General features: G+C 40.5%; 1 protein-coding gene across 1 annotated transcript in view; it reads left to right on the top strand.

Moving 5' to 3' along the window:
- Positions 1–2,640: 2,640 nt before the first annotated feature.
- The window catches only part of syndig1l (synapse differentiation inducing 1-like), a 47,247-nt gene continuing 43,011 nt past the window's right edge, over positions 2,641–6,876 (top strand). Inside the window, exon 1 of the mRNA XM_084953091.1 lies at positions 2,641–3,175. The gene's annotated coding sequence lies outside the window, so the exon portion shown is untranslated. The remainder of the gene's footprint in view (positions 3,176–6,876) is intronic.

The following is a 6,876-nucleotide window of genomic DNA, read 5'->3' as shown; positions in this document are numbered from 1 at the left end:
GTGGTCAAGCTGGGTTCAAAATAACAGAAGTGAAGGAAGGGAGAAAAGCTGTGTATGAGCTCTATGATTGAAAGGTCTCTGATGAGGTCCTGACTGCAGCTGACCGGTGAATCTGAATCAAGTTGTCAGAAATGATAGCAGGGATATTGAGATGGGGGAAAAAATAGAAAACAGTGGAGGACAATGTACAAAAAAACCCCAAAACAAGTAAAAGAACAGAAATGTTGTGACAGTACAGAGTAAAAGTGGTGAAATGGAGGTATGAGCATTGTTTCAGAACACTCAGGCTATTACACAGCATCACCTCTCTTTGGACTTGCCCTCCTTTTTCTTCCCTGTTGTCCATGTCTTGGTCATCCTTGCTCATGATCTTGACTATTTTTGATTCTCAAACATTCTGGCTTTTTGTTGATCTTTTTTCTCCATTTGCTTGGTAGTGCACTGGTCCAAATGTCAAGTGCACAACACACTATACATGAAAGGAAGGAAGTTTCAATTCCTAAAATCCCTGGCTGAAAACGCAAGAGTTTCTACTTTAAAGATCAAAATGACAAGATTGTGGTCAGGACTCCACTTACATGCTGTTAAAGACGATTTAGATGGATTTCCTTTGAAGTTCACTTACACTAAGCACTTGGAATTCACATTAACTCTATGAAGAATGCCTTGAACTTTAAATAAAGCCCTTCCTTTAACATAAGGAACAGATACATGCCACTGAAAGACCTACCTACCTACCTATATGATGGTCAGCAAAAATCTTGAAATACAACATAATTGTGATTCACCAGAATAAAATACAGTTTCTTTTTCATCCTAAATCTTTTGAATGTGCAGTACACTGTTATTCAAAATAATACAGCTAGAAAATATTGATGTGTTAATGGGTGCGTGGATTAAATGTAGCAGGGATACTGAGAAATCATAATCTTATTATTTCTAATTGGTTGGGAGATCAATCAAGGTTCAGCTTAATATAGGGAAAGACTGAATTATGCAGTAAATGATTATTGAGTAAACTTGCTGTTTCGTGTTAATGAAGCGTCCTAGTTCATGTAGCGGTTTGAGATTGCAAAGTTAATGTGGTAGTTTCACTTAATGTTTAGGGGTTTTAAGCTAGTTAAGGTCTCAAAGAATGAGCGTCTCAAATTGTGATTAACAGACCAATTTTATAATGTGAGGAACTACTGTCATGTACTTTCATAATGAACTACTGACAGTTTTAACTAATTATTTACCAAATAATTTAACTGTGAGACGAAAACAGAAAGGATATATAAACTTAGTGCTTTAAATGACATCCAGCTATTATCAATATTATTAGCAAATTTAGAAATTTAGATATAGACAGACTGTAGCGACTTCCACAGTCGCTAGAGGCCGGGGATGGAGCCTGCCTCTTTGCCTGACGCGCTGTCAACTTTACGCAATAATGCGAGAGGTGGATTTGCTTACTTGTTTATTAAAGTGCTTTGAGAGTTTACAGAGTAATGTGATTGGCTCGCGATTCAGACTCTTAAAACATCACAGGCTCTAACGCAACAAGGGGAAACTCGTTGTGCAGCGGTCAACAAAAACTACGGCTACCCAGCCCTCTTCTCTGTCAAAATCAAACCAGTGAATGACAGACTGACAACGCCCTCTTAATGTCACCGCTAGCACCCACGTGACTCTCATTACACATCACCATAGCAACCAAACAAATGAAAACCCAGTGATCATCAAAATTCAATACATTTAATTATGGCTCCTACACAGACTGATCCCAATATCAATAGTATGGATAACAGCATTGGTATTGGTATTCGATTCGTACTAGTACAACATTATGAATTGATTGTTGTGGAAAGTAAAAATGAATACAGTGAATTGGTCATTAAATGTGTTCAGAACTAGCAAATTGTTGATGGTTTGTCACATAAGTCATGTCACACTGCTCTTTTCTACATAAGCTGACTTTATAAAATCAGTATCTGATCAATACCAACATTTTTAGTATTGCACGCCATTAAAGGTGTGTGACATCACCTGTACTCAATTAAGCCACGCCCACATAAAAATAAACCTTCAAGTTTACACGAAAAACACAAAATCTCGCAGTACAAAATAATCTACAGCCTACTGCTGTGACTTTGACAATCATATTAGATGGAATCACTGAAAAGTTCATTCAATTCTGCTTTCAGGTCTTCCAAAGTCTATCATAGGAAAGTTGTGGCTCCCCGTGTACTTTGAAATGAAAGATTAAAGTCGCACAGATGTCACAGTGCCTTTACTGAGATCACCGAGTCCATTTTAGCTAATCAAATCAGCAGAGTCACAATAGACATCAGCTGTAGTCCAATCGCTCTAATTGTGGAGGGAGCTTGCGAAAGGTTTTGCTGTCTGCCGTGAAACACTTCGAGATACGACAGTCCACCGCAACTATTTTTTCACGAATAATCACAACAATTACAGAATTATTTTTCTTACTTTTTTAATCTCTAGCAGAACATGTGTTGTAGTTATTTGCTCTTCCATGACATAAGCGGCTGCTGTCTGAAATAACTGATTGAAATCATGGAGCGTCTAAATGATGGGCAATTGCCCACACTTCTCAGAGGTGGAGCTTTTAAAGCCTGCCTCTACCTCTTAATGATTTGCAAGAGGAAGAAAAACACACACACACACACATCATCTGTAAGACAAGATTAACCTCGCTACCGTTTTCAGTACTGTGAAAGTAAGATGCATGCAGACGGGCAGGGGTGGACGCTGCTCTGGGGGCTCTCGCTTTGCGCGCACTGCGAAGCGTGTACACTCCTCACCTCATCTCATCATCCGCGTCTCTAAACCTCCCTACACACTCTCCCGCTCTCTCTCTCTTTCTCGTTCACAGAAGCTATTTTAACTTTGCAAAGACGACAGAATTTCAGTGGCCAAATGGCTTATTGAAGAAAGCGACCTTCAAATTTATAGAGGAGAGAAATTACGATACTGTGGCAGGCGGCAGTGGGTTTCTTTTTTTTTTTCTCTCTTTTTTTCCCGAGCGATTGGCCATTTCTTCAAATGAGAAAGTCTGAGAAATGTCTTTTTCTGTGGGCGACACCATCAGCATCCGAGCCATAATGTACAGGCGAAAACAAGCCAGTCTTTGCGTCCTTCAAACAATATCTGGATTGACGAGAACTCAGAGGTAAGGAAAAAATATGTATAAATCGTTAAAGCGTAAAGAACATTCTTCGGTTATTTGTTAAAAACTGCCTTTTAATAGTGTGCGTTTTGATCTGTTTTTTAAGGTTTTTTTTTTTTAATTTTATTTAATTGTCTACAGTAAACTCTGTGCACCCAGACGGTGCTTTTACGTGAATACACATGTTCATGTTTAAGTTATAAATAGAAATAAGTAATGAATATGTCGCACTGCAATGTATTCTGTGATGGAGGATGTAGGATGATGCTGATGAAGAACTCTCCACACAGTTTCCACCTGCGATTGCTGGACCAAAAAAAAAAAAAAAAAAAAAAATCCCTTTCCTTGTCTTTGTGTGTTTTTAAGTGAGAAGTGCTTTTGGCATGAAGTCATCAAGTCATTCTGTGACCTCCTACTGTAACAGCGCCTTTTGGTTCTTTTGTCCCTCTGCAAATAGACTAGAACACTTGGCCAAAGAATGCACCAGGGTCATTTTTACCTCATAAACATAAACAAAGGGAACCAAAGTGATGATTCTGTGTGCATTCAGGATATTTGTTGTTGTTGTTGTCATTATTGTTGTTGTCATGCATGTAGTTAGTTATGGTTTGAGGTACTCTAGCAGCTCTTACACAGTTATAGTTATATCAGAGATTTAGTAGTGAGGGGAAAATAAGGGGGCATACAACAGGAGTGCAAGACCATGCACTCTAACCCACACACTTACACACTTGCACACTCAACACACCCGCACACAAAAACTAACATTACTTCAGATGACTTAAGCCTAACACACACCAACATTAATTCAAGTCATTATATGTGTGGTTTTGCTTTTTGCGGCAGGTCCCCAAAATGTGCCTGTGCAAACAGATTTATGGCCCCTCTATGAGTAACACACACACACACACACACACAGAGATAGAGAGACTGCCCCCTCCCTCTGATCTACCCCTGGTGCCTTTAATAATTGGGGTAGCACAAGCAAAGTCAGGCCTGATCTCTGCTTTAACTGCTTTAATAGATGGAACTGAGAAAAGTGGTACGTTTCAGCTTCCACCTTGTCTTGTTTTTATTGTTTGTTATTTTTTTGTATTTTTTAAAAGGAGATGATTCTCATTCTGTTACTGTACATTCATTCATCTGTCTATCTGCAGAATAACGAGCACGTTTAGAAATTAGTGCTACAGACTAGAAACAACCTAAATTTTGCTATCATCTGCTAATGGAGATGGTGATCAATAGGCAACAACAAAGGCAACTTAGCCAGAGCCCGCATCTCATAAACAACAAAACACTCCAGCAGAGGCAGAGCTGCTTTTTGCAACACCCAACCAGTGAATTATTCAAACACGCAACAGAGATGGTGGATTAACATACTGAAGAACACTTTAAATCAACCAACAAAGGTGTGGAAGACAGTAAGCCAGATGATGAGCTCAGGGGCTTCAGAAGAGCCCCGACTTCTATGTTAAAGGGTACTTGCTAAGGGTTTAATGCTTTATCAGCTCACAGATACACATGTAGGCAGAAGGGACAGCAGTGGCTGCTGTAACAGGAATAGGCTTCAGATTAATTTCAAGTGGATTATGACATTTTACACAGTCTCCTTTGAAGATAATAGTTCATAAAAGGATCAGTCAACATGGTGTTAAGTCAGTTACTTCACTTCGTCATTTTCTGTCTCCTAATCTGTCAGTGGACCTTCACGTGCTGAGGCCGGGAGTAAGGTTCACTGACAAATGTAGCCTATGTTGGTATTTGCATTTTCAGCAATAAGATCTCGTGCATTATCCCGATTTGTGATCATCAATAACTGCCGGGCGCTACCTTATTATGCATATTATATGCCAGCCGCTGCCTCTAAATTAAATTACAGGAAGATGAAGTTGTTGTTGTCGGGTGCAGCGAGCAGATCTCTACATGCGGTGCACAGGAAAAGCTGTGAGAGACGCAGTCTGGATGGAACGGATTGGTAAACGTGGCCGACGGATGAGACACATTGGTATTCAGCTGCTCTTCGCCGCCGGCTGAAAATGCCCACCCTTGGCTTCAGGGTCAGAGGTCCAAGGTTGATTGGCAATGGGCTGACATGGGAAAATTGATTGTGCTGACTGGAGTCTAATGGGGTTGGAGTGCACAGACGTATCAGCGCGTCTGACATGTTAGCAGTGCCACAGCCTCATTCTTACCCTCACACACCTGTATTCTTACAGGTTGTTCTCTAATCTTTTAACCCCTTGTCAGACACCTCTGAGATGTCTTACACGGCAGCACTGCAGCACACAGGCCCCCTCTTGTGCTGTCGCTCTCATGCTGAACTGTTTCCCTTGCAACAACGATTGCTCTGCCTCATTCGCTTTCAGCCATACCTCCCAGCTCCTTACGACTCCATAACCTCTGCTGCCCGCCAACATGCCCAAATGCACTCGACCGGAGAATCGCACAAAAGTGTGATCTCTCTCTCTCGCTTTCTCCCACCCATCTTCTCTCTCTGTCTCTTTGCTACTCTCCCTTCCTTTCCAAACACCTCCACCCACTCATACACACGTTTATTTACTCACAGCCACACACGCACAATACACATCCTCCAACAAACAAATGTGCGCACATAAATAAACACACAAATCTGTGGTTATTTCTTCAGCATTTATCATCACTCATACTGAGTTGTCTTCGGCTTGCACTAAAATACTGTATTCACACTTTAATTCCTGTTTGCAGCCAAATAACCCTTGCTCTGCACCAGCATTGTGGCAGCAATGTATTTGCAAGGATGACAGCACCAAAAAGATTACTCAGAGCATCCCTAAGTAATGACACGAAAAGTAATCCGCTGTCAGCTCGTAGCTTTGTGCAGAGTGGGAGTTTTTACAGAAGCAAAAGCTGGGAAGTTTAGAGGAAATGTTTTTTTGGGCTGTGTGCATCACAACCCATCGTATCTCGTTCCTCAGCCCACGTCAGAGTGAATTATTTAGCATTTATTTTTGCATTAGCTGATGCACTGGTGTGTTTGGACACAAAAGAAAGCAAAATGTTAATTTGTGTATTAGACTCCACCATCTGTCACAAAATCTTCTGTACCTTTTTGGAAGATGAAAATCCCATTTAGCCGTTGTCGGAGCAAATTCACTCAGTGACGCAAACTTTGCGTTTTTAACAAAAGAATAGCTGTAGTTTTGAAGTTAGCTGCTAATTGTTTTTGGTAAATACGACAGATTTTTGTCTGTCCAAGCTGATTTTTGGTAATGTTACTTTTAACGGGAGAAAATGATCCCGTCTGCCGCTGTGATTGCTGGTCTGATTAAATTTACATTTGCTAAAATTTTAGTTAGAGTTGGTTCCAAATGAATTAACAGCAAATTCAATTGTCTTTTTTATGTTACTCTGGCTTTTAATGGACTCTGTTCAATTCTATTTCATTTATAGAGCGTCAAATGACAACAACAGTCACCTCAAGCTGCTTCCCTAACTTGCCTCCCACCCCCAATAAATAATGATTAAATGCAGAGTGGTGTATAAGCACATAATGAAAGGGGAATGAAGAAGAAATACACAGTGCATCGCGGGAAGCCTAACCCTAAGCCTAACCCTAAAAGTAAAGAGGGTGTTTGTCTCCTGAATCCCAAACTGGGAGCCTGTTCGACAGAAGAGGAGCCTGAAAGCTGAAGGCTCTGCCTCCTACTCTACTTTTAAATATCCTA

This window comes from Perissodus microlepis, chromosome 15 (assembly GCF_051167445.1).
Source record: "Perissodus microlepis isolate ML-2025 ecotype Zambia chromosome 15, ASM5116744v1, whole genome shotgun sequence".
NCBI classification, from domain to species: domain Eukaryota; kingdom Metazoa; phylum Chordata; class Actinopteri; order Cichliformes; family Cichlidae; genus Perissodus; species Perissodus microlepis.
The sequence above is the reverse complement of the archived record's forward strand: the minus strand, read 5'-3'. Positions and strand labels throughout refer to the sequence as shown.